Source organism: Rhipicephalus microplus, unplaced genomic scaffold (genome assembly GCF_043290135.1).
Source record: "Rhipicephalus microplus isolate Deutch F79 unplaced genomic scaffold, USDA_Rmic scaffold_13, whole genome shotgun sequence".
Lineage (NCBI taxonomy): Eukaryota > Metazoa > Arthropoda > Arachnida > Ixodida > Ixodidae > Rhipicephalus > Rhipicephalus microplus.
Genome location: NW_027464586.1, coordinates 2,416,556 through 2,442,694, shown reverse-complemented (window position 1 = coordinate 2,442,694; position 26,139 = coordinate 2,416,556). Strand labels below are relative to the sequence as shown.

Below are 26,139 nucleotides of genomic sequence, written 5' to 3'. Positions count from 1 at the left end.
TGGTGAGAGTGGAGCAGGACTGTCTCCGTGGCGCCATTGGCTAGCGCGATCGGCAGTTAACCGAAAGGTTGGAGTTTCGAGCCCACCCGGTGGTGGTGCGGCGCTTTTTTTTTCCTTTGGGCTGATAGCTTTGAAGATATGTTATGATGGTGGTGAGAGTGAAGCAGGACTGTCTCCGTGGCGCAATTGGCTAGCGTGATCGGCTGTTAACCGAAAAGTTGGAGGTTCGAGCCCACCCGGTGGTGCTGGGGCGCTTTTGTTTCTTTGTGCTGATAGCTTTGAAGATATGTTCTGATGGTGGTGAGAGTGGAGCAGTACTGTCGCCGTGGCGCAATTGGCTAGCGCGATCGGCTGTTGACCGAAAGGTTGGAGTTTCGAGCCCTCCCGGGAGTGGTGTGTTGCTTTTTTCTTTGCGCTGATAGCTTTGAAGATATGTTCTGATGGGGGTGAGAGTGGAGCAGGACTGTCTCCGTGGCGCAATTGGCTAGCGTGATCGGCTGTTAACCGAAAAGTTGGAGGTTTGAGCCCACCCGGTGGTGGTGCGGCGCTTTTTTTTCTTTGGGCTGATCACTTTGAAGATATTTTCTGATGGTGGTGAGAGTGGAGCAGGACTGTCTCCGTGGCCCAATGGGCTAGCGTGATCGGCTGTTAACCGGGAAGTTGGAGGTTCGAGCCCACCCGTTGGTGGTGCGGCGCTTTTTTTTCTTTGGGCTGATAGCTTTGAAGATATGTTCTAATGGTGGTAAGAGTGGAGCAGGACTGTCTCCGTGGCGCCATTGGCTAGCGCGATCGGCTGTTAACCGAAAGGTTGGAGTTTCGAGTCTCCCTGGAGTGGTGTGTTGCTTTTTTCTTTGCGCTGATAGCTTTAAAATATGTTCTGATGGTGGTGAGAGTGGAGCACGACTGTCTCCTTGGCGCAGTTGGCTAGCGCGATCGGCTGTTAACCGAAAGGTTGTAAGTTCGAGCCCACCCGGTGATGCTGGGGCGCTTTTTTTTCTTTGTGCTGATAGCTTTGAAGATATGTTGTGATGGTGGTGAGAGTGGAGCAGGACTGTCTCCGTGGCCCAATTGGCAAGCGTGATCGGCTGTTAACCGGAAAGTTGGAGGTTCGAGCCCACCCGTTGGTGGTGCGGCGCTTTTTTTTCTTTGGGCTGATAGCTTTGAAGATATGTTCTAATGGTGGTAAGAGTGGAGCAGGACTGTCTCCGTGGCGCAATTGGCTAGCGCGATCGGCTGTTGACCGAAAGGTTGGAGTTTCGAGCCCTCCCGGGAGTGGTGTGTTGCTTTTTTCTTTGCGCTGATAGCTTTAAAAATATGTTCTGATGGTGGTGATAGTGGAGCACGACTGTCTCCTTGGCGCAGTTGGCTAGCGCGATCGGCTGTTAACCGAAAGGTTGGAAGTTCGAGCCCACCCGGTGATGCTGGGGCGCTTTTTTTTCTTTGTGCTGATAGCTTTGAAGATATGTTCTTATGATGGTGAGAGTGGAGCAGGACTGTCTCCGTGGCGCAATTGGCTAGCGTGATCGGCTGTTAACCGGAAAGTTTGAGGTTCAAGTCCACCCGTTGGTGGTGCGGCGCTTTTTTTTTCTTTGTGCTGATAGCTTTGAAGATATGTTCTGATGGTGGTGAGAATGAAGCAGGACTGTCTCCGTGGCGCAATTGGCTAGCGTGATCGGCTGTTAACCGAAAAGTTGGAGGTTCGAGCCCACCCGGTGGTGGTGCGGCGCTTTTTTTTCTTTGGGCTGATAGCTTTGAAGATATGTTTTGATGGTGGTGAGAGTGGTGCAGGACTGTCTCCATGGCGCAATTGGCTAGCGCGATGGGCTGTTAATCAAAAGGTCGGAGATTCGAGCCCACCCGGTGGTGGTATGGCGCTTTTTTTTCTTTGGGCTGATAGCTTTGAAGACATGTTCTGATGGTGGTGAGAGTGGAGCAGTACTGTCTCCGTGGCGCAATTGGCTAGCGCGATCGGCTGTTGACCGAAAGGTTGGAGTTTCGAGCCCTCCCGGGAGTGGTGTGTTGCTTTTTTCTTTGCGCTGATAGCTTTGAAGATATGTTCTGATGGTGGTGAGAGTGAAGCAAGACTGTCTCCGTGGCGCAATGGGCTAGCTCGATCGGCTGTTAACCGATAGGTTGGAGGTTCGAGCCCACCTGGTGGTGGTGCAGCGCTTTTTTTTCCTTGCGCTGATAGCTTTGAGGATATGTTCTGATGATGGTGAGAGTGGAGCAAGACTGCCTCCGTAGCGCAATGGGCTAGCGCGATCGGGTGTTAACTGAAAGGTTGGAGTTTCGAGCCCTCCCGGGAGTGGTGTGTTGCTTTTTTCTTTGCGGTAATAGCTTTGAAGATATGTTCTGATGGTGGTGAGAGTGGAGCAGGACTGTCTTCTTGGCGCAATTGGCTAGCGCGATCGGCTGCTAACCGAAAGGTTGGAGGTTCGAGCACAACCGGTGGTAATGCGGCGCTTTTTTTTTCTTTGGGGTGATAGCTCTGAAGAAATGTTTTGACGGTGGTGAGAGTGGAGCACGACTGTCTCCGTGGGGCAATTGGCTAGCGCGATCGGCTGTTAACCGAAAGGTTGGATGTTCGAGCCCACCCGGTGGTGGTGCGGCGCTTTTTTTTCTTTGGGCTGATAGCTTTGAAGATATGTTCTTATGGTGGTGAGAGTTGAGCAGGACTGTCTCCGTAGCGCAATTGGCTAGCGCGATCGGCTGTTAACCTAAAAGTTGGAGGTTCGAGCCTACCCGGTGGTTGCGCGGCGCTTTTTTTTCTGTGGGCTGATAGCTTTGAAGATATGTTCTGATGGGGGTGAGAGTGGAGCAGGACTGTCTCCGTGGCGCAATTGGCTAGCGTGATCGGCTGTTAACCGAAAAGTTGGAGGTTTGAGCCCACCCGGTGGTGGTGCGGCGCTTTTTTTTCTTTGGGCTGATCGCTTTGAAGATATTTTCTGATGGTGGTGAGAGTGGAGCAGGACTGTCTCCGTGGCCCAATGGGCTAGCGTGATCGTCTGTTAACCGGAACGTTGGAGGTTCGAGCCCACCCGTTGGTGGTGCGGCGCTTTTTTTTCTTTGGGCTGATAGCTTTGAAGATATGTTCTAATGGTGGTAAGAGTGGAGCAGGACTGTCTCCGTGGCGCCATTGGCTAGCGCGATCGGCTGTTAACCGAAAGGTTGGAGTTTCGAGCCCTCCCTGGAGTGGTGTGTTGCTTTTTTCTTTGCGCTGATAGCTTTGAAGATATGTTCTGATGGTGGTGGGAGTGGAGCACGACTGTCTCCTTGGCGCAGTTGGCTAGCGCGATCGGCTGTTAACCGAAAGGTTGGAAGTTCGAGCCCACCCGGTGATGCTGGGGCGCTTTTTTTCTTTGTGCTGATAGCTTTGAAGATATGTTCTGATGGTGGTGAGAGTGGAGCAGGACTGTCTCCGTGGCGCAATACGCTAGCGTGATCGGCTGTTAACCGGAAAGTTTGAGGTTCGAGGCCACCCGTTGGTGGTGCGGCGCTTTTTTTTCTTTGTGCTGATAGCTTTGAAGATATGTTATGATGGTGGTGAGAGTGAAGCAGGACTGTCTCTGTGGCGATATTGGCTAGCGTGATCGGCTGTTAACCGAAAAGTTGGAGGTTCGAGCCCACCCGGTGGTGCTGGGGCGCTTTTGTTTCTTTGTGCTGATAGCTTTGAAGATATGTTGTGATGGTGGTGAGAGTGAAGCAGGACTGTCTCCGTGGCGCAATTGGCTAGCGTGATCGGCTGTTAACCGAAAAGTTGGAGGTTCGAGCCCACCCGGTGGTGCTTCGGCGCTTTTTTTTCTTTGGGCTGATAGCTTTGAAGATATGTTCTGATGGTGGTGAGAGTGGAGCAGGACTGTCTCCGTGGCGCAATTCGCTGGCGTGATCACCTGTTAACCGAAAAGTTGGTAGTTTGAGCCCACCCGGTGGTGGTGCGGCGCTTTTTTTTCTTTGGGCTGATAGCTTTGAAGATATGTTATGATGGTGGTGAGAGTGAAGCAGGACTGTCTCCGTGGCGCAATTGGCTAGCGTGATCGGCTGTTAACCGAAAAGTTGGAGGTTCGAGCCCACCCGGTGGTGGTGCGGCGCTTTTTTTCTGTGGGCTGATAGCTTTGAAGATATGTTTTGATGGTGGTGAGAGTGGAGCAGGACTGTCTCCGTGGCGCAATTGGCTAGCGTGATCGGCTGTTAACCGAAAAGTTGGAGGCTCGAGCCCACCCGGTGGTGGTGCGGCGCTTTTTTTTCTTTGGGCTGATAGCTTTGAAGATATGTTCTAATGGTGGTAAGAGTGGAGCAGGACTGTCTGCGTGGCGCCATTGGCTAGCGCGATCGGCTGTTAACCGAAAGGTTGAAGTTTCGAGCCCTCCCTGGAGTGGTGTGTTGCTTTTTTCTTTGCGCTGATAGCTTTGAAGATATGTTCTAATGGTGGTAAGAGTGGAGCAGGACTGTCTGCGTGGCGCCATTGGCTAGCGCGATCGGCTGTTAACCGAAAGGTTGAAGTTTCGAGCCCTCCCTGGAGTGGTGTGTTGCTTTCTTCTTTGCGCTGATAGCTTTGAAGATATGTTCTGATGGTGGTGAGAGTGGAGCACGACAGGCTCCTTGGCGCAGTTGGCTAGCGCGATCGGCTGTTAACCAAAAGGTTGGAAGTTCGAGCCCACCCGGTGATGCTGGGGAGCTTTTTTTTCTTTGTGCTGATAGCTTTGAAGATATGTTTTGATGGTGGTGAGAGTGGAGCAGTACTGTCGCCGTGGCGCAATTGGCTAGCGCGATCGGCTGTTAACCGAAAGGTTGGAGGTTCGAGCCCTCCCGGTGGTGGTGCGGTGCTTTTTTTTCTTTGGGCTGATAGCTTTGAAGATATGTTCTGGTGATGGTGAGAGTTCAGCAGGACTGTCTCCGTGGCGCAATTGGCAAGCTTGATCGGCTGTTAACCGGAAAGTTGGAGGTTCGAGCCCACCCGTTGGTGGTGCGGCGCTTTTTTTTCTTTGGGCTGATAGCTTTGAAGATATGTTCTAATGGTGGTAAGAGTGGAGCAGGACTGTCTCCGTGGCGCCATTGGCTAGCGCGATCGGCTGTTAACCGAAAGGTTGGAGTTTCGAGCCCTCCCTGGAGTGGTGTGTTGCTTTTTTCTTTGCGCTGATAGCTTTAAAAATATGTTCTGATGGTGGTGAGAGTGGAGCACGACTGTCTCCTTGGCGCAGTTGGCTAGCGCGATCGGCTGTTAACCGAAAGGTTGGAAGTTCGAGCCCACCCGGTGATGCTTGGGCGCTTTTTTTTCTTTGTGCTGATAGCTTTGAAGATATGTTCTGATGATGGTGAGAGTGGAGCAGGACTGTCTCCGTGGCGCCATTGGCTAGCGCGATCGGCAGTTAACCGAAAGGTTGGAGTTTCGAGCCCACCCGGTGGTGGTGCGGCGCTTTTTTTTTCTTTGGGCTGATAGCTTTGAAGATATGTTATGATGGTGGTGAGAGTGAAGCAGGACTGTCTCCGTGGCGCAATTGGCTAGCGTGATCGGCTGTTAACCGAAAAGTTGGAGGTTCGAGCCCACCCGGTGGTGCTGGGGCGCTTTTGTTTCTTTGTGCTGATAGCTTTGAAGATATGTTCTGATGGTGATGAGAGTGAAGCAGGACTGTCTCCGTGGCGCAATTGGCTAGCGTGATCGGCTGTTAACCGAAAAGTTGGAGGTTCGAGCCCACCCGGTGGTGGTGCGGCGCTTTTTTTTCTTTGGGCTGATAGCTTTGAAGATATGTTCTGATGGTGGTGAGAGTGGTGCAGGACTGTCTTCATGGCGCAATTGGCTAGCGCGATGGGCTGTTAATCAAAACGTCGGAGATTCGAGCACAACCGGTGGTGGTGCGGCGCTTTTTTTTTCTTTGGGGTGATAGCTCTGAAGAAATGTTTTGACGGTGGTGAGAGTGGAGCACGACTGTCTCCGTGGGGCAATTGGCTAGCGCGATCGGCTGTTAACCGAAAGGTTGGATGTTCGAGCCCACCCGGTGGTGGTGCGGCGCTTTTTTTTCTTTGGGCTGATAGCTTTTAAGATATGTTCTTATGGTGGTGAGAGTTGAGCAGGACTGTCTCCGTAGCGCAATCGGCTAGCGCGATCGGCTGTTAACCTAAAAGTTGGAGGTTCGAGCCTACCCGGTGGTTGCGTGGCGCTTTTATTTCTGTGGGCTGATAGCTTTGAAGATATGTTCTGATGGGGGTGAGAGTGGAGCAGGACTGTCTCCGTGGCGCAATTGGCTAGCGTGATCGGCTGTTAACCGAAAAGTTGGAGGTTTGAGCCCACCCGGTGGTGGTGCGGCGCTTTTTTTTCTTTGGGCTGATCGCTTTGAAGATATTTTCTGATGGTGGTGAGAGTGGAGCAGGACTGTCTCCGTGGCCCAATGGGCTAGCGTGATCGTCTGTTAACCGGAAAGTTGGAGGTTCGAGCCCACCCGTTGGTGGTGCGGCGCTTTTTTTCTTTGGGCTGATAGCTTTGAAGATATGTTCTAATGGTGGTAAGAGTGGAGCAGGACTGTCTCCGTGGCGCCATTGGCTAGGGCGATCGGCTGTTAACCGAAAGGTTGGAGTTTCGACCCCTCCCTGGAGTGGTGTGTTGCTTTTTTCTTTGCGCTGATAGCTTTGAAGATATGTTCTGATGGTGGTGAGAGTGGAGCACGACTGTCTCCTTGGCGCAGTTGGCTAGCGCGATCGGCTGTTAACCGAAAGGTTGGAAGTTCGAGCCCACCCGGTGATGCTGGGGCGCTTTTTTTCTTTGTGCTGATAGCTTTGAAGATATGTTCTGATGGTGGTAAGAGTGGAGCAGGACTGTCTCCGTGGCGCAATTGGCTAGCGTGATCGGCTGTTAACCGGAAAGTTTGAGGTTCGAGTCCACCCGTTGGTGGTGCGGCGCTTTTTTTTCTTTGGGCTGATAGCTTTGAAGATATGTTCTAATGGTGGTAAGAGTGGAGCAGGACTGTCTCCGTGGCGCCATTGGCTAGCGCGATCGGCAGTTAACCGAAAAGTTGGAGGTTCGAGCCCACCCGGTGGTGCTGGGGCGCTTTTGTTTCTTTGTGCTGATAGCTTTGAAGATATGTTCTGAATGTGGTGAGAGTGAAGCAGGACTGTCTCCGTGGCGCAATTGGCTAGCGTGATCGGCTGTTAACCGAAAAGTTGGAGGCTCGAGCCCACCCGGTGGTGGTGCGGCGCTTTTTTTTCTTTGGGCTGATAGCTTTGAAGATATGTTCTGACGGTGGTGAGAGTGGTGCAGGACTGTCTCCATGGCGCAATTGGCTAGCGCGATGGGCTGTTAATCAAAAGGTCGGAGGTTCGAGCCCACCCGGTGGTGGTATGGCGCTTTTTTTTCTTTGGGCTGATAGCTTTGAAGACATGTTCTGATGGTGGTGAGAGTGGAGCAGTACTGTCGCCGTGGCGCAATTGGCTAGCGCGATCGGCTGTTGACCGAAAGGTTGGAGTTTCGAGCCCTCCCGGGAGTGGTGTGTTGCTTTTTCCTTTGCGCTGATAGCTTTGAAGGTATGTTCTGATGGTGGTGAGAGTGAAGCAAGACTGTCTCCGTGGCGCAATGGGCTAGCGCGATTGGCTGTTAACCGATAGGTTGGAGGTTCGAGCCCACCTGGTGGTGGTGCAGCGCTTTTTTTTCCTTGCGCTGATAGCTTTGAAGATATGTTCTGATGATGGTGAGAGTGGAGCAAGACTGCCTCCGTAGCGCAATGGGCTAGCGCGATCGGGTGTTAACCGAAAGGTTGGAGTTTCGAGCCCTCCCGGGAGTGGTGTGTGGCTTTTTTCTTTGCGGTAATAGCTTTGAAGATATGTTCTGATGGTGGTGAGAGTGGAGCAGGACTGTCTTCTTGGCGCAATTGGCTAGCGCGATCGGCTGCTAACCGAAAGGTTGGAGGTTCGAGCGCAACCGGTGGTGGTGCGGCGCTTTTTTTTCTTTGGGGTGATAGCTCTGAAGAAATGTTTTGACGGTGGTGAGAGTGGAGCACGACTGTCTCCGTGGGGCAATTGGCTAGCGCGATCGGCTGTTAACCGAAAGGTTGGATGTTCGAGCCCACCCGGTGGTGGTGCGGCGCTTTTTTTTCTTTGGGCTGATAGCTTTGAAGATATGTTCTTATGGTGGTGAGAGTTGAGCAGGACTGTCTCCGTAGCGCAATTGGCTAGCGCGATCGGCTGTTAACCTAAAAGTTGGAGGTTCGAGCCTACCCGGTGGTTGCGCGGCGCTTTTTTTCTGTGGGCTGATAGCTTTGAAGATATGTTCTGATGGGGGTGAGAGTGGAGCAGGACTGTCTCCGTGGCGCAATTGGCTAGCGTGATCGGCTGTTAACCGAAAAGTTGGAGGTTTGAGCCCACCCGGTGGTGGTGCGGCGCTTTTTTTTCTTTGGGCTGATCGCTTTGAAGATATTTTCTGATGGTGGTGAGAGTGGAGCAGGACTGTCTCCGTGGCCCAATGGGCTAGCGTGATCGGCTGATAACCGGAAAGTTGGAGGTTCGAGCCCACCCGTTGGTGGTGCGGCGCTTTTTTTTCTTTGGGCTGATAGCTTTGAAGAAATGTTCTAATGGTGGTAAGAGTGGAGCAGGACTGTCTCCGTGGCGCCATTGGCTAGCGCGATCGGCTGTTAACCGAAAAGTTGGAGGTTCGAGCACACCCGGTGGTGGTGCGGCGCTTTTTTTTTGTGGGCTGATAGCTTTGAAGATATGTTTTGATGGTGGTGAGAGTGGAGCAGGACTGTCTCCGTGGCGCAATTGGCTAGCGTGATCGGCTGTTAACCGAAAAGTTGGAGGCTCGAGCCCACCCGGTGGTGGTGCGGCGCTTTTTTTTCTTTGGGCTGATAGCTTTGAAGATATGTTCTAATGGTGGTAAGAGTGGAGCAGGACTGTCTGCGTGGCGCCATTGGCTAGCGCGATCGGCTGTTAACCGAAAGGTTGAAGTTTCGAGCCCTCCCTGAAGTGGTGTGTTGCTTTTTTCTTTGCGCTGATAGCTTTGAAGATATGTTCTGATGGTGGTGAGAGTGGAGCACGACAGGCTCCTTGGCGCAGTTGGCTAGCGCGATCGGCTGTTAACCAAAAGGTTGGAAGTTCGAGCCCACCCGGTGATGCTGGGGAGCTTTTTTTTCTTTGTGCTGATAGCTTTGAAGATATGTTCTGATGGTGGTGAGAGTGGAGCAGGACTGTCTCCGTGGCGCAATTGGCTGGCGCGATTGGCTGTTAACCGAAAGGTTGGAGGTTCGAGCCCTCCCAGTGGTGGTGCGGTGCTTTTTTTTCTTTGGGCTGATAGCTTTGAAGATATGTTCTGGTGATGGTGAGAGTTCAGCAGGACTGTCTCCGTGGCGCAATTGGCTTGCGCGATCGGCTGTTAACCGAAAGGTTGGAGGTTCGAGCCCTCCCGGTGGTGGTGCGGCGCTTTTTTTTCTGTTTGCTGATAGCTTTGAAGATATGTTCTGATGGTGGTGAGAGTGGAGCAGGACTGTCTCCGTGGCGCAATTGGCTAGCGTGATCGGCTGTTAACCGAAAATTTGGAGGTTCGAGCCCACCCGGTGGTGGTGCAGCGCTTTTTTTTTCTTTGGTCTGATAGCTTTGAAGATATGTTCTGATGGTGGTGAGAGTGGAGCAGGAGTGTCTCCATGGCGCAATTGGCTAGCGCGATGGGCTGTTAACCAAAAGGTCGGTGGTTCGAGCCCACCCGGTGGTGGTATGGCGCTTTTTTTTCGTTGGGTTGATAGCTTTGAAGATATGTTCTGATGGTGGTGAGAGTGGAGCACGACTGTCTGCTTGGCGCACTTGGCTAGCGCGATCGGCTGTTAACCGAAAGGTTGGAAGTTCGAGCCCACCCGGCGATGCTGGGGCGCTTTTTTTTCTTTGTGCTGATAGCTTTGAAGATATGTTCTGATGGTGGTGAGAGTGGAGCAGGACTGTCTCCGTGGCGCAATTGGCTGGCGCGATTGGCTGTTAACCGAAAGGTTGGAGGTTCGAGCCCAATCGGTGGTGGTGCGGTGCTTTTTTTTCTTTGGGCTGATAGCTTTGAAGATATGTTCTGATGGTGGTGAGAGTGGAGCAGGACTGTCTCCGTGGCGCAATTGGCTTGCGCGATCGGCTGTTAACCGAAAGGTTGGAGGTTCGAGCCCACCCGGTGGTGGTGCGGCGCTTTTTTTCTTGGGGCTGATAGCTTTGAAGATATGTTCTGATGGTGGTGAGAGTGGAGCAGGACTGTCTCCGTGGCGCAATTGGCTAGCGTGATCGGTTGTTAACCGAAAAGTTGGAGGTTCGAGCCCACCCGGTGGTGGTGCGGCGCTTTTTTTTCTTTGGGCTGATAGCTTTGAAGATAGGTTCTGATGGTTGTGAGAGTGGAGCAGGGCTGTCTCCATGGCGCAATTGGCTAGCACGATTGGCTGTTAACCAAAACGTCGGAGGTTCGAGCCCACCCGGTGGTGGTATGGCGCTTTTATTCTTTGGGCTGATAGCTTTGAAGATATGTTCTGATGGTGGTGAGAGTGGAGCAGGACTGTCTCCGTGGCGCAATTGTCTAGCGCGATCGACTGTTAACCGAAAGGTTGGAGTTTCGATCCCTCCCGGGAGTGGTGTGTTGCTTTTTTCTTTGCGCTGATAGCTTTGAAGATATGTTCTGATGGTGGTGAGAGTGGAGCACGACTGTCTCTGTGGCGCAGTTGGCTAGCGCGATCGGCTGTTAACCGAAAGGTTGGAGGTTCGAGCCCACCCGGTTGTGGAGCGGCGCTTTTTTTTTCTTTGTGCTGATAGCTTTGAAGATATGTTCTGATGGTGGTGAGAGTGGAGCAGGACTGGCTCCGTGGCGCAATTGGCTAGCGCGATTGGCTGTTAACCGAAAGGTTGGAGGTTCGAGCCCACCCGGTGGTGGTGCGGTGGTTTTTTTCCTTGGGCTGATAGCTTTGAAGATATGTTCTGATGGTGGTGAGACTGAAGCAGGACTGTCTCCGTGGCGCAATTGGCTAGCGCGATCAGCTGTTAACCGAAAAGTCGGAGGTTCGAGCCCACCCAGTGGTGGTGCGGCGCTTTTTTTTCTTTGGGCTGATACCTTTGAAGATATGTTCTGATGGTGGTGAGAGTAGAGCAGGACTGTCTCCGTGGCGCAATGGGCTAGCGCGATCGGCTGTTAACCGAAAAGTTGGAGGTTCGATCCTACCCGGTGGTTGTGCGGCGCTTTTTTTCTGTGGGCTGATAGCTTTGAAGATATGTTCTGATGGTGGTGAGAGTGGAGCAGAACTGTCTCCGTGGCGCAATTGGCTAGCGTGATCGGCTGTTAACCGAAAAGTTGGAGGTTCGAGCCCACCCGGTGGTGGTGCGGCGCTTTTTTTTCTTTGGGCTGATAGCTTTGAAGATATGTTCTGATGGTGGTGAGAGTGGAGCAGGACTGTCTCCGTGGCGCAATTGGCTAGCGCGATCGGCTGTTAACCGAAAAGTCGGAGGTTCGAGCCCACCCAGTGGTGGTGTGGCGCTTTTTTTTCTTTGGGCTGATACCTTTGAAGATATGTTCTGATGGTGGTGAGAGTGGAGCAGGACTGTCTCCGTGGCGCAATTGGCTTGCGCGATCGGCTGTTAGCCGAAAGGTTGGAGGTTTGAGCCCACCCGGTGGTGGTGCGGCGCTTTTTTCCTTTGCGCTGATAGCTTTGAAGATATGTTCTGATGGTGGTGATAGTGGAGCACGATTGTCTCCGTGGCGCAACAGGCTAGCGCGATCTGCTGTTAACCGAAAGGTTGGAGGTTCGAGCCCACCCGGTGGTGGTGCGGCGCTTTTTTTTCTTTGGGCTGATAGCTTTGAAGATATGTTCGTATTGTGGTGAGAGTGGAGCAGGACTGCCTCCGTGGCGCAATGGGCTAGCGCGATCGGCTGTTAACCGAAAGGTTGGAGTTTCGAGCCCTCCCGGGAGTGGTGTGTTGCTTTTTTCTTTGCGGTAATAGCTTTGAAGATATGTTCTGATGGTGGTGAGAGTGGAGCAGGACTGTCTCCGTGGCGCAATTGGCTAGCGCGATCGGCTGTTAACCGAAAAGTTGGACGTTCGAGCCTACCCGGTGGTTGTGCGGCGCTTTTTTTTCTGTGGGCTGATAGCTTCGAAGATATGTTCTGATGGTGGTGAGAGTGGAGCAGGACTGTCTCCGTGGCGCAATTGGCTAGCGTGATCGGCTGTTAACCGAAAAGTTGGAGGTTCGAGCCCACCCGGTGGAGGTGCGGCGCGCTTTTTTTTTCTTTGGGGTGATAGCTCTGAAGAAATGATCTGACGGTGGTGAGAGTGGAGCACGACTGTCTCCGTGGGGCAATTCGCTAGCGCGATCGGCTGTTAACCAAAAGGTTGGAGGTTCGAGCCCACCCCGTGGTGGTGCGGCGCTTTTTTTTTCTTTGGGCTGATAGCTTTGAAGATATGTTCTTATGGTGGTGAGAGTGGAGCAGGACTGTCTCCGTGGCGCAATTGGCTAGCGCGATCGGCTGTTAACCGAAAAGTTGGAGGTTCGAGCCCACCCGGTGGTGGTGCGGCGCGCTTTTTTTTTCTTTGGGGTGATAGCTCTGAAGAAATGATCTGACGGTGGTGAGAGTGGAGCACGACTGTCTCCGTGGGGCAATTGGCTAGCGCGATCGGCTGTTAACCAAAAGGTTGGAGGTTCGAGCCCACCCCGTGGTGGTGCGGCGCTTTTTTTTCTTTGGGCTGATAGCTTTGAAGATATGTTCTTATGGTGGTGAGAGTGGAGCAGGACTGTCTCCGTGGCGCAATTGGCTAGCGCGATCGGCTGTTAACCGAAAAGTTGGAGGTTCGAGCCTACCCGGTGGTGGTGCGGCGCTTTTTTTTCTTTGGACTGATAGCTTTGAAGATATGTTCTGATGGTGGTGAGACGAGCAGGACCGTCTCCGTGGCGCAATTGGCTAGCGCGATCGGCTGTTAACCAAAGGGTCGGAGGTTCGAGCCCACCCAGTGGTGGTGCGGCGCTTTTTTTTCTTTTGGCTGATAGCTTTGAAGATATGTTCTTATGGTGGTGAGAGTGGAGCAGGACTGTCTCCGTGGCGCAATTGGCTAGCGCGATTGGCTGTTAACCGAAAAGTTGGAGGTTCGAGCCTACCCGGTGGTTGTGCGGCGCTTTTTTCTCTGTGGGCTGATAGCTTTGAATATATGTTCTGATGGCGGTGAGAGTGGAGCAGGACTGTCTCCATGGCGCAATTGGCTAGCGTGATCGGCTGTTAACCGAAAAGTTGGAGGTTCGAACCCACCCGGTGGTGGTGCGGCGCTTTTTTTTCTTTGGGCTGATAGCTTTGAGATATGTTCTGATGGTGGTGAGAGTGGAGCAGGACTGTCTCCATGACGCAATTGGCTAGCGCGATCGGCTGTTAATCAAAAGGTCGGAGGTTCGAGCCCACCCGGTGGTGGTATGGCGCTTTTTTTCTTTGGGCTGATACCTTTGAAGATATGTTCTGATGGTGGTGAGAGTGGAGCAGGACTGTCTCCGTGGCGCAATAGGCTAGCGCAATCGGCTGTTAACCGAAAGGTTGGAGTTTCGATCCCTCCCGGGAGTGGTGTGTTGCTTTTTTCTTTGCGCTGATAGCTTTGAAGATATGTTCTGATGGTGGTGAGAGTGGAGCAGGACTGTCTCCATGGCGCAATTGGCTAGCGTGATCGGCTGTTAACCGAAAAGTTGGAGGTTCGAGCCCACCCGGTGGTGGTGCGGCGCTTTTTTTTCTTTGGGCTGATAGCTTTGAAGATATGTTCTGATGGTGGTGAGAGTGGAGCAGGACTGTCTCTGTGGCGCAATTGGCTAGCGCGATTGGCTGTTAACCGAAAGGTTGGAGGTCCGAGCCCACCCGGTGGTGGTGCGGCGCTTTTTTTTCTTTGGGCTGATAGCTTTGAAGATATGTTCTGATGGTGGTGAGAGTGGAGCAGGACTGGCTCCGTGGCGCAATTGGCTAGCGCGATTGGCTGTTAACCGAAAGGTTGGAGGTTCGAGCCCACCCGGTGGTGGTGCGGTGGTTTTTTTCCTTGGGCTGATAGCTTTGAAGATATGTTCTGATGGTGGTGAGACTGAAGCAGGACTGTCTCCGTGGCGCAATTGGCTAGCGCGATCAGCTGTTAACCGAAAAGTCGGAGGTTCGAGCCCACCCAGTGGTGGTGCGGCGCTTTTTTTTCTTTGGGCTGATACCTTTGAAGATATGTTCTGATGGTGGTGAGAGTAGAGCAGGACTGTCTCCGTGGCGCAATGGGCTAGCGCGATCGGCTGTTAACCGAAAAGTTGGAGGTTCGATCCTACCCGGTGGTTGTGCGGCGCTTTTTTTCTGTGGGCTGATAGCTTTGAAGATATGTTCTGATGGTGGTGAGAGTGGAGCAGAACTGTCTCCGTGGCGCAATTGGCTAGCGTGATCGGCTGTTAACCGAAAAGTTGGAGGTTCGAGCCCACCCGGTGGTGGTGCGGCGCTTTTTTTTCTTTGGGCTGATAGCTTTGAAGATATGTTCTGATGGTGGTGAGAGTGGAGCAGGACTGTCTCCGTGGCGCAATTGGCTAGCGCGATCGGCTGTTAACCGAAAAGTCGGAGGTTCGAGCCCACCCAGTGGTGGTGTGGCGCTTTTTTTTCTTTGGGCTGATACCTTTGAAGATATGTTCTGATGGTGGTGAGAGTGGAGCAGGACTGTCTCCGTGGCGCAATTGGCTTGCGCGATCGGCTGTTAGCCGAAAGGTTGGAGGTTTGAGCCCACCCGGTGGTGGTGCGGCGCTTTTTTCCTTTGCGCTGATAGCTTTGAAGATATGTTCTGATGGTGGTGATAGTGGAGCACGATTGTCTCCGTGGCGCAACAGGCTAGCGCGATCTGCTGTTAACCGAAAGGTTGGAGGTTCGAGCCCACCCGGTGGTGGTGCGGCGCTTTTTTTTCTTTGGGCTGATAGCTTTGAAGATATGTTCGTATTGTGGTGAGAGTGGAGCAGGACTGCCTCCGTGGCGCAATGGGCTAGCGCGATCGGCTGTTAACCGAAAGGTTGGAGTTTCGAGCCCTCCCGGGAGTGGTGTGTTGCTTTTTTCTTTGCGGTAATAGCTTTGAAGATATGTTCTGATGGTGGTGAGAGTGGAGCAGGACTGTCTCCGTGGCGCAATTGGCTAGCGCGATCGGCTGTTAACCGAAAAGTTGGACGTTCGAGCCTACCCGGTGGTTGTGCGGCGCTTTTTTTTCTGTGGGCTGATAGCTTCGAAGATATGTTCTGATGGTGGTGAGAGTGGAGCAGGACTGTCTCCGTGGCGCAATTGGCTAGCGTGATCGGCTGTTAACCGAAAAGTTGGAGGTTCGAGCCCACCCGGTGGAGGTGCGGCGCGCTTTTTTTTTCTTTGGGGTGATAGCTCTGAAGAAATGATCTGACGGTGGTGAGAGTGGAGCACGACTGTCTCCGTGGGGCAATTCGCTAGCGCGATCGGCTGTTAACCAAAAGGTTGGAGGTTCGAGCCCACCCCGTGGTGGTGCGGCGCTTTTTTTTTCTTTGGGCTGATAGCTTTGAAGATATGTTCTTATGGTGGTGAGAGTGGAGCAGGACTGTCTCCGTGGCGCAATTGGCTAGCGCGATCGGCTGTTAACCGAAAAGTTGGAGGTTCGAGCCCACCCGGTGGTGGTGCGGCGCGCTTTTTTTTTCTTTGGGGTGATAGCTCTGAAGAAATGATCTGACGGTGGTGAGAGTGGAGCACGACTGTCTCCGTGGGGCAATTGGCTAGCGCGATCGGCTGTTAACCAAAAGGTTGGAGGTTCGAGCCCACCCCGTGGTGGTGCGGCGCTTTTTTTTCTTTGGGCTGATAGCTTTGAAGATATGTTCTTATGGTGGTGAGAGTGGAGCAGGACTGTCTCCGTGGCGCAATTGGCTAGCGCGATCGGCTGTTAACCGAAAAGTTGGAGGTTCGAGCCTACCCGGTGGTGGTGCGGCGCTTTTTTTTCTTTGGACTGATAGCTTTGAAGATATGTTCTGATGGTGGTGAGACGAGCAGGACCGTCTCCGTGGCGCAATTGGCTAGCGCGATCGGCTGTTAACCAAAGGGTCGGAGGTTCGAGCCCACCCAGTGGTGGTGCGGCGCTTTTTTTTCTTTTGGCTGATAGCTTTGAAGATATGTTCTTATGGTGGTGAGAGTGGAGCAGGACTGTCTCCGTGGCGCAATTGGCTAGCGCGATTGGCTGTTAACCGAAAAGTTGGAGGTTCGAGCCTACCCGGTGGTTGTGCGGCGCTTTTTTCTCTGTGGGCTGATAGCTTTGAATATATGTTCTGATGGCGGTGAGAGTGGAGCAGGACTGTCTCCATGGCGCAATTGGCTAGCGTGATCGGCTGTTAACCGAAAAGTTGGAGGTTCGAACCCACCCGGTGGTGGTGCGGCGCTTTTTTTTCTTTGGGCTGATAGCTTTGAGATATGTTCTGATGGTGGTGAGAGTGGAGCAGGACTGTCTCCATGACGCAATTGGCTAGCGCGATCGGCTGTTAATCAAAAGGTCGGAGGTTCGAGCCCACCCGGTGGTGGTATGGCGCTTTTTTTCTTTGGGCTGATACCTTTGAAGATATGTTCTGATGGTGGTGAGAGTGGAGCAGGACTGTCTCCGTGGCGCAATAGGCTAGCGCAATCGGCTGTTAACCGAAAGGTTGGAGTTTCGATCCCTCCCGGGAGTGGTGTGTTGCTTTTTTCTTTGCGCTGATAGCTTTGAAGATATGTTCTGATGGTGGTGAGAGTGGAGCAGGACTGTCTCCATGGCGCAATTGGCTAGCGTGATCGGCTGTTAACCGAAAAGTTGGAGGTTCGAGCCCACCCGGTGGTGGTGCGGCGCTTTTTTTTCTTTGGGCTGATAGCTTTGAAGATATGTTCTGATGGTGGTGAGAGTGGAGCAGGACTGTCTCTGTGGCGCAATTGGCTAGCGCGATTGGCTGTTAACCGAAAGGTTGGAGGTCCGAGCCCACCCGGTGGTGGTGCGGCGCTTTTTTTTCTTTGGGCTGATAGCTTTGAAGATCTGTTCTTATGGTGGTGAGAGTGGAGCAGGACTGTCTCCGTGGCGCAATTGGCTAGCGCGATCGGCTGTTACCCGAAAAGTTGGAGGTTCGAGCCTACCCGGTGGTGGTGCGGCGCTTTTTTTTCTTTGAGCTGATAGCTTTGAAGATATGTGTGATGGTGGTGAGAGTGGAGCAGGACTGTCTCCATGGCGCGATTGGCTAGCGCGATCGGCTGTTAACCAAAAGGTCGGAGGTTCGAGCCCACCCGGTGGTGGTATGGCGCTTTTTTTTCTTTGGGCTGATAGCTTTGAAGATATGTTCTGATGGTGGTGAGAGCGGAGCAGGACTGTCTCCGTGGCGCAATGGGCTAGCGCGATCGGCTGTTGACCGAAAGGTTGGAGGTTCGAGCCCAACCGGTGGTGGTGTGGTGCTTTTTTTTCTTTGGGGTGATAGCTCTGAAGAAATGTTCTGACGGTGGTGAGAGTGGAGCACGACTGTCTCCGTGGGGCAATTGGCTAGCGCGATTGGCTGTTAACCGAAAGGTTGGAGGTTCGAGCCCACCCGGTGGTGGTGCGGCGCTTTTTTTTCTTTGGGCTGATAGCTTTGAAGATATGTTCTTATGGTGGTGAGAGTGGAGCAGGACTGTCTCCGTGGCGCAATTGGCTAGCGCGATCGGCTGTTAACCGAAACGTTGGAGGTTCGAGCCTACCCGGTAGTTGTGCGGCGCTTTTTTTTTCTGTGGGCTGATAGCTTTGAAGATATGTTCTGATGGTGGTGAGAGTGGAGCAGAACTGTCTCCGTGGCGCAATTGGCTAGCGCGATCGGCTGTTAACCGAAAGGTTGGAGGTTCGAGCCCAACCGGTGGTGGTGCGGCACTTTTTTTTTTCTTTGCGCTGATAGCTTTGAAGATTATTCTGATGATGGTGAGAGTGGAGCAAGACTGCCTCCGTGGCGCAGTGGGCTAGCGCGATCGGCTGTTAACCGAAAGGTTGGAGTTTCGAGCCCTCCCGGGAGTGGTGTGTTGCTTTTTTCTTTGCGGCAATAGCTTTCAAGATATGTTCTGATGGTGGTGAGAGTGGAGCAGGACTGTCTTCGTGGCGCAATTGGCTAGCGCGATCGGCTGTTAACCGAAAGGTTGGAGGTTCGAGCCCACCCGGTGGTGGTGCTGCGCTTTTTATTCTTTGGGCTGTTAGCTTTGAAGATATGTTCTGATGGTGGTGAGAGTGGAGCAGGACTGTCTCCGTGGCGCGATTGGCTGGCGCGATCGACTGTTAACCAAAAGGTCGGAGGTTCGAGCCCACCCGGTGGTGGTATGGCGCTTTTTTTTCTTTGGGCTGATAGCTTTGAAGATATGTTCTGATGGTGGTGAGAGTGGAGCAGGACTGTCTCCGTGGCGCAATTGGCTAGCGCGATCGGCTGTTAACCGAAAGGTTGGAGGTTCGAGCCCAACCGGTGGTGGTGCGGCGCTTTTTTTTCTTTGGGGTTATAGCTCTGAAAAAATGTTCTGACGGTGGTGAGAGCGGAGCACGACTGTCTCCGTGGGGCAATTGGCTAGCGTGATCGGCTGTTAACCGAAAGGTTGGAGGTTCGAGCCCACCCGGTGGTGGTGCGGTTCTTTTTTTTCTTTGGGCTGATAGCTTCGAAGATATGTTCTTATGGTGGTGAGAGTGGAGCAGGACTGTCTCCGTGGCGCAATTGGCTAGCGCGATCGGCTGTTAACCGAAAAGTTGGAGGTTCCAGCCTACCCGGTGGTTGTGCGGCGCTTTTTTTTCTGTGGGCTGATAGCTTTCAAGATATGTTCTTATGGTGGTGAGAGTGGAGCAGGACTGTCTCCGTGGCGCAATTGGCTAGCGTGATCGGCTGTTAACCGAAAAGTTGGAGGTTCGAGCCCACCCGGTGGTGGTGCGGCGCTCTTTTTTCTTTGGGCTGATAGCTTTGAAGATATATTCTGATGGTGGTGAGAGTGGAGCAGGACTGTCTCCTTGGCGCAATTAGCTAGAGCGAGCGGCTGTTATCCAAAAGGTCGGAGGTTCGAGCCCACCCGGTGGTGGTGCAGCGCTTTTTTTTCTTTGGGCTGATAGCTTTGAAGATATGTTCTGATGGTGGTGAGAGTGGAGCAGGACTGTCTTCATGGCGCGATTGGCAAGCGCGATCGGCTGTTAACCAAAAGGTCGGAGGTTCGAGCCCACCAGGTGGTGGTATGGCGCTTTTTTTTCTTTGGGCTAATAACTTTGAAGATATGTTCTGATGGTGGAGAGAGTGGAGCAGGACTGTCTCCGTGGCGCAATTGGCTAGCGCGATCGGCTGTTAACCGAAAGGTTGGAGGTTCGAGCCCAACCGGTGGTGGTGCGGCGCTTTTTTTTTCTTTGCGCTGATAGCTTTGAAGATATGTTCTGATGATGGTGAGAGTGGAGCAAGACTGCCTCCGTGGCGCAGTGGGCTAGCGCGATCGGCTGTTAACCGAAAGGTTGGAGGTTCGAGCCCAACCGGTGGTGGTGCGGCGCTTTTTTTTCTTTGGGGTTATAGCTCTGAAAAAATGTTCTGACGGTGGTGAGAGCGGAGCACGACTGTCTCCGTGGGGCAATTGGCTAGCGCGATCGGCTGTTAACCGAAAGGTTGGAGGTTCGAGCCCACCCTGTGGTGGTGCGGCGCTTTTTTTTCTTTGGATATGTTCTTATGGTTGTGAGAGTGGAGCAGGACTGTCTCCGTGGCGCAATTGGCTAGCGCGATCGGCTGTTAACCGAAAAGTTGGAGGTTCCAGCCTACCCGGTGGTTGTGCGGCGCTTTTTTTTCTGTGGGCTGATAGCTTTCAAGATATGTTCTTATGGTGGTGAGAGTGGAGCAGGACTGTCTCCGTGGCGCAATTGGCTAGCGTGATCGGCTGTTAACCGAAAAGTTGGAGGTTCGAGCCCACCCGGTGGTGGTGCTGCGCTTTTTTTTCTTTGGGCTGTTAGCTTTGAAGATATGTTCTGATGGTGGTGAGAGTGGAGCAGGACTGTCTCCATGGCGCAATTGGCTAGCGTGATCGGCTGTTGACCGAAAGGTTGGAGTTTCGAGCCCTCCCGGGAGTCGTGTGTTGCTTTTTTCTTTGCGCTGATAGCTTCGAAGATATGTTCTGATGGTGGTGAGAGTGGAGCATGACTGTCTCCGTGGCGCAATGGGCTAGCGCGATCGGCTGTTAACCGAAAGGTTGGAGGTTCGAGCCCACCTGGTGGTGGTGCAGCGCTTTTTTTTCCTTGCGCTGATAGCTTTGAAGATATGTTCTGATGATGGTGAGAGTGGAGCAAGACTGCCTCCGTAGCGCAATGGGCTAGCGCGATCGGCTGTTAACCGAAATGTTGGAGTTTCGAGCCTTCCCGGGAGTGGTGTGTTGCTTTTTTCTTTGCGGTAATAGCTTTGAAGATATTTTCTGATGGTGGGGAGAGTGGAGCAGGACTGTCTCCGTGGCCCAATTGGCAAGCGTGATCGGCTGTTAACCGGAAAGTTGGAGGTTCGAGCCCACCCGTTGGTGGTGCGGCGCTTTTTTTTCTTTGGACTGATAGCTTTGAAGATATGTTCTAATGGTGGTGAGAGTGGAGCACGACTGTCTCCTTGGCGCAGTTGGCTAGCGCGATCGGCTGTTAACCGAAAGGTTGGAAGTTCGAGCCCACCCGGTGATGCTGGGGCGCTTTTTTTTGTGCTGATAGCTTTGAAGATATGTTCTGATGATGGTGAGAGTGGAGCAGGACTGTCTCCGTGGCGCAATTGGCTAGCGTGATCGGCTGTTAACCGGAAAGTTTGAGGTTCAAGTCCACCCGTTGGTGGTGCGGCGCTTTTTTTTCTTTGTGCTGATAGCTTTGAAGATATGTTCTAATGGTGGTAAGAGTGGAGCAGGACTGTCTCCGTGGCGCCATTGGCTAGCGCGATCGGCAGTTAGCCGAAAGGTTGGAGTTTCGAGCCCACCCGGTGGTGGTGCGGCGCTTTTTTTTCTTTGGGCTGATAGCTTTGAAGATATGTTATGATGGTGGTGAGAGTGAAGCAGGACAGTCTCCGTGGCGCAATTGGCTAGCGTGATCGGCTGTTAACCGAAAAGTTGGAGGTTCGAGCCCACCCGGTGGTGCTGGGGCGCTTTTGTTTCTTTGTGCTGATAGCTTTGAAGATATGTTCTGATGGTGGTGAGAGTGAAGCAGGACTGTCTCCGTGGCGCAATTGGCTAGCGTGATCGGCTGTTAGCCGAAAAGTTGGAGGTTCGAGCCCACCCGGTGGTGGTGCGGCGCTTTTTTTTCTTTGGGCTGATAGCTTTGAAGATATGTTCTGATGGTGGTGAGAGTGGTGCAGGACTGTCTCCATGGCGCAATTGGCTAGCGCGATGGGCTGTTAATCAAAAGGTCGGAGATTCGAGCCCACCCGGTGGTGGTATGGCGCTTTTTTTTCTTTGGGCTGATAGCTTTGAAGACATGTTCTGATGGTGGTGAGAGTGGAGCAGTACTGTCTCCGTGGCGCAATTGGCTAGCGCGATCGGCTGTTGACCGAAAGGTTGGAGTTTCGAGTCCTCCCGGGAGTGGTGTGTTGCTTTTTTCTTTGCGCTGACAGCTTTGAAAACATGTTCTGATGGTGGTGAGAGTGAAGCAAGACTGTCTCCGTGGCGCAATTGGCTAGCGCGATCGGCTGTTAACCGATAGGTTGGAGGTTCGAGCCCACCTGGTGGTGGTGCAGCGCTTTTTTTTCCTTGCGCTGATAGCTTTGAAGATATGTTCTGATGATGGTGAGAGTGGAGCAAGACTGCCTCCGTAGCGCAATGGGCTAGCGCGATCGGGTGTTAACCGAAAGGTTGGAGTTTCGAGCCCTCCCGGGAGTGGTGTGTTGCTTTTTTCTTTGCGGTAATAGCTTTGAAGATATGTTCTGATGGTGGTGAGAGTGGAGCAGGACTGTCTTCTTGGCGCAATTGGCTAGCGCGATCGGCTGCTAACCGAAAGGTTGGAGGTTCGAGCACAACCGGTGGTGGTGCGGCGCTTTTTTTTTTCTTTGGGGTGATAGCTCTGAAGAAATGTTTTGACGGTGGTGAGAGTGGAGCAGGACTGTCTCCGTGGCGCAATTGGCTAGCGTGATCGGCTGTTAACCGAAAAGTTGGAGGTTCGAGCCCACCCGGTGGTGGTGCTGCGCTTTTTTTTCTTTGGGCTGTTAGCTTTGAAGATATGTTCTGATGGTGGTGAGAGTGGAGCAGGACTGTCTCCATGGCGCAATTGGCTAGCGTGATCGGCTGTTGACCGAAAGGTTGGAGTTTCGAGCCCTCCCGGGAGTCGTGTGTTGCTTTTTTCTTTGCGCTGATAGCTTCGAAGATATGTTCTGATGGTGGTGAGAGTGGAGCATGACTGTCTCCGTGGCGCAATGGGCTAGCGCGATCGGCTGTTAACCGAAAGGTTGGAGGTTCGAGCCCACCTGGTGGTGGTGCAGCGCTTTTTTTTCCTTGCGCTGATAGCTTTGAAGATATGTTCTGATGATGGTGAGAGTGGAGCAAGACTGCCTCCGTAGCGCAATGGGCTAGCGCGATCGGCTGTTAACCGAAATGTTGGAGTTTCGAGCCTTCCCGGGAGTGGTGTGTTGCTTTTTTCTTTGCGGTAATAGCTTTGAAGATATTTTCTGATGGTGAGGAGAGTGGAGCAGGACTGTCTCCGTGGCCCAATTGGCAAGCGTGATCGGCTGTTAACCGGAAAGTTGGAGGTTCGAGCCCACCCGTTGGTGGTGCGGCGCTTTTTTTTCTTTGGACTGATAGCTTTGAAGATATGTTCTAATGGTGGTGAGAGTGGAGCACGACTGTCTCCTTGGCGCAGTTGGCTAGCGCGATCGGCTGTTAACCGAAAGGTTGGAAGTTCGAGCCCACCCGGTGATGCTGGGGCGCTTTTTTTTGTGCTGATAGCTTTGAAGATATGTTCTGATGATGGTGAGAGTGGAGCAGGACTGTCTCCGTGGCGCAATTGGCTAGCGTGATCGGCTGTTAACCGGAAAGTTTGAGGTTCAAGTCCACCCGTTGGTGGTGCGGCGCTTTTTTTTCTTTGTGCTGATAGCTTTGAAGATATGTTCTAATGGTGGTAAGAGTGGAGCAGGACTGTCTCCGTGGCGCCATTGGCTAGCGCGATCGGCAGTTAGCCGAAAGGTTGGAGTTTCGAGCCCACCCGGTGGTGGTGCGGCGCTTTTTTTTCTTTGGGCTGATAGCTTTGAAGATATGTTATGATGGTGGTGAGAGTGAAGCAGGACAGTCTCCGTGGCGCAATTGGCTAGCGTGATCGGCTGTTAACCGAAAAGTTGGAGGTTCGAGCCCACCCGGTGGTGCTGGGGCGCTTTTGTTTCTTTGTGCTGATAGCTTTGAAGATATGTTCTGATGGTGGTGAGAGTGAAGCAGGACTGTCTCCGTGGCGCAATTGGCTAGCGTGATCGGCTGTTAGCCGAAAAGTTGGAGGTTCGAGCCCACCCGGTGGTGGTGCGGCGCTTTTTTTTCTTTGGGCTGATAGCTTTGAAGATATGTTCTGATGGTGGTGAGAGTGGTGCAGGACTGTCTCCATGGCGCAATTGGCTAGCGCGATGGGCTGTTAATCAAAAGGTCGGAGATTCGAGCCCACCCGGTGGTGGTATGGCGCTTTTTTTTCTTTGGGCTGATAGCTTTGAAGACATGTTCTGATGGTGGTGAGAGTGGAGCAGTACTGTCTCCGTGGCGCAATTGGCTAGCGCGATCGGCTGTTGACCGAAAGGTTGGAGTTTCGAGTCCTCCCGGGAGTGGTGTGTTGCTTTTTTCTTTGCGCTGACAGCTTTGAAAACATGTTCTGATGGTGGTGAGAGTGAAGCAAGACTGTCTCCGTGGCGCAATTGGCTAGCGCGATCGGCTGTTAACCGATAGGTTGGAGGTTCGAGCCCACCTGGTGGTGGTGCAGCGCTTTTTTTTCCTTGCGCTGATAGCTTTGAAGATATGTTCTGATGATGGTGAGAGTGGAGCAAGACTGCCTCCGTAGCGCAATGGGCTAGCGCGATCGGGTGTTAACCGAAAGGTTGGAGTTTCGAGCCCTCCCGGGAGTGGTGTGTTGCTTTTTTCTTTGCGGTAATAGCTTTGAAGATATGTTCTGATGGTGGTGAGAGTGGAGCAGGACTGTCTTCTTGGCGCAATTGGCTAGCGCGATCGGCTGCTAACCGAAAGGTTGGAGGTTCGAGCACAACCGGTGGTGGTGCGGCGCTTTTTTTTTTCTTTGGGGTGATAGCTCTGAAGAAATGTTTTGACGGTGGTGAGAGTGGAGCACGACTGTCTCCGTGGGGCAATTGGCTAGCGCGATCGGCTGTTAACCGAAAGGTTGGATGTTCGAGCCCACCCGGTGGTGGTGCGGCGCTTTTTTTTCTTTGGGCTGATAGCTTTGAAGATATGTTCTTATGGTGGTGAGAGTTGAGCAGGACTGTCTCCGTAGCGCAATTGGCTAGCGCGATCGGCTGTTAACCTAAAAGTTGGAGGTTCGAGCCTACCCGGTGGTTGCGCGGCGCTTTTTTTTCTGTGGGCTGATAGCTTTGAAGATATGTTCTGATGGGGGTGAGAGTGGAGCAGGACTGTCTCCGTGGCGCAATTGGCTAGCGTGATCGGCTGTTAACCGAAAAGTTGGAGGTTTGAGCCCACCCGGTGGTGATGCGGCGCTTTTTTTTCTTTGGGCTGATAGCTTTGAAGATATGTTCTAATGGTGGTAAGAGTGGAGCAGGACTGTCTCCGTGGCGCCATTGGCTAGCGCGATCGGCTGTTAACCGAAAGGTTGGAGTTTCGAGCCCTCCCTGGAGTGGTGTGTTGCTTTTTTCTTTGCGCTGATAGCTTTGAAGATATGTTCTGATGGTGGTGAGAGTGGAGCACGACTGTCTCCTTGGCGCAGTTGGCTAGCGCGATCGGCTGTTAACCGAAAGGTTGGAAGTTCGAGCCCACCCGGTGATGCTGGGGCGCTTTTTTTCTGTGGGCTGATAGCTTTGAAGATATTTTCTGATGGTGGTGAGAGTGGAGCAGGACTGTCTCCGTGGCCCAATGGGCTAGCGTGATCTGCTGTTAACCGGAAAGTTGGAGGTTCGAGCCCACCCGTTGGTGGTGCGGCGCTTTTTTTTCTTTGGGCTGATAGCTTTGAAGATATGTTCTAATGGTGGTAAGAGTGGAGCAGGACTGTCTCCGTGGCGCCATTGGCTAGCGCGATCGGCTGTTAACCGAAAGGTTGGAGTTTCGAGCCCTCCCTGGAGTGGTGTGTTGCTTTTTTCTTTGCGCTGATAGCTTTGAAGATATGTTCTGATGGTGGTGAGAGTGGAGCACGACTGTCTCCTTGGCGCAGTTGGCTAGCGCGATCGGCTGTTAACCGAAAGGTTGGAAGTTCGAGCCCACCCGGTGATGCTTGGGCGCTTTTTTTCTTTGTGCTGATAGCTTTGAAGATATGTTCTGATGGTGGTGAGAGTGGAGCAGGACTGTCTCCGTGGCGCCATTGGCTAGCGTGATCGGCTGTTAACTGGAAAGTTTGAGGTTCGAGTCCACCCGTTGGTGGTGCGGCGCTTTTTTTTCTTTGGGCTGATAGCTTTGAAGATATGTTCTAATGGTGGTAAGAGTGGAGCAGGACTGTCTCCGTGGCGCCATTGGCTAGCGCGATCGGCAGTTAACCGAAAGGTTGGAGTTTCGAGCCCACCCGGTTGTGGTGCGCCGCCTTTTTTTTCTTTGGGCTGATAGCTTTAAAGATATGTTATGATGGTGGTGAGAGTGAAGCAGGACTGTCTCCGTGGCGCAATTGGCTAGCGTGATCGGCTGTTAACCGAAAAGTTGGAGGTTCGAGCCCACACGGTGGTGGTGCGGCGCTTTTTTTCTTTGGGCTGATAGCTTTGAATATATATTCTGGTGGTGGTGAGAGTGGAGCAGGACTGTCTCCGTGGCGCAATTCGCTAGCGTGATCGGCTGTTAACCGAAAAGTTGGTAGTTTGAGCCCACCCGGTGGTGGTGCGGCGCTTTTTTTTCTTTGGGCTGATAGCTTTGAAGATATGTTATGATGGTGGTGAGAGTGAAGCAGGACGGTCTCTGTGGCGCAATTGGCTAGCGTGATCGGCTGTTAACCGAAAAGTTGGAGGTTCGAGCCCACCCGGTGGTGGTGCGGCGCTTTTTTTTCTGTGGGCTGATAGCTTTAAAGATATGTTCTGATGGTGGTGAGAGTGGAGCAGGACTGT

The 26,139-nt window shown here is 52.8% G+C and overlaps 1 non-coding gene across 1 annotated transcript; it reads left to right on the top strand.

Annotated features, from left to right (window-relative positions):
• Nucleotides 1-4,741: 4,741 nt before the first annotated feature.
• TRNAN-GUU (transfer RNA asparagine (anticodon GUU)) lies at nucleotides 4,742-4,815 on the top strand. The gene has a single exon. It is a non-coding gene; the product is annotated as a tRNA-Asn (tRNA).
• The last annotated feature ends 21,324 nt before the right edge of the window (nucleotides 4,816-26,139 follow it).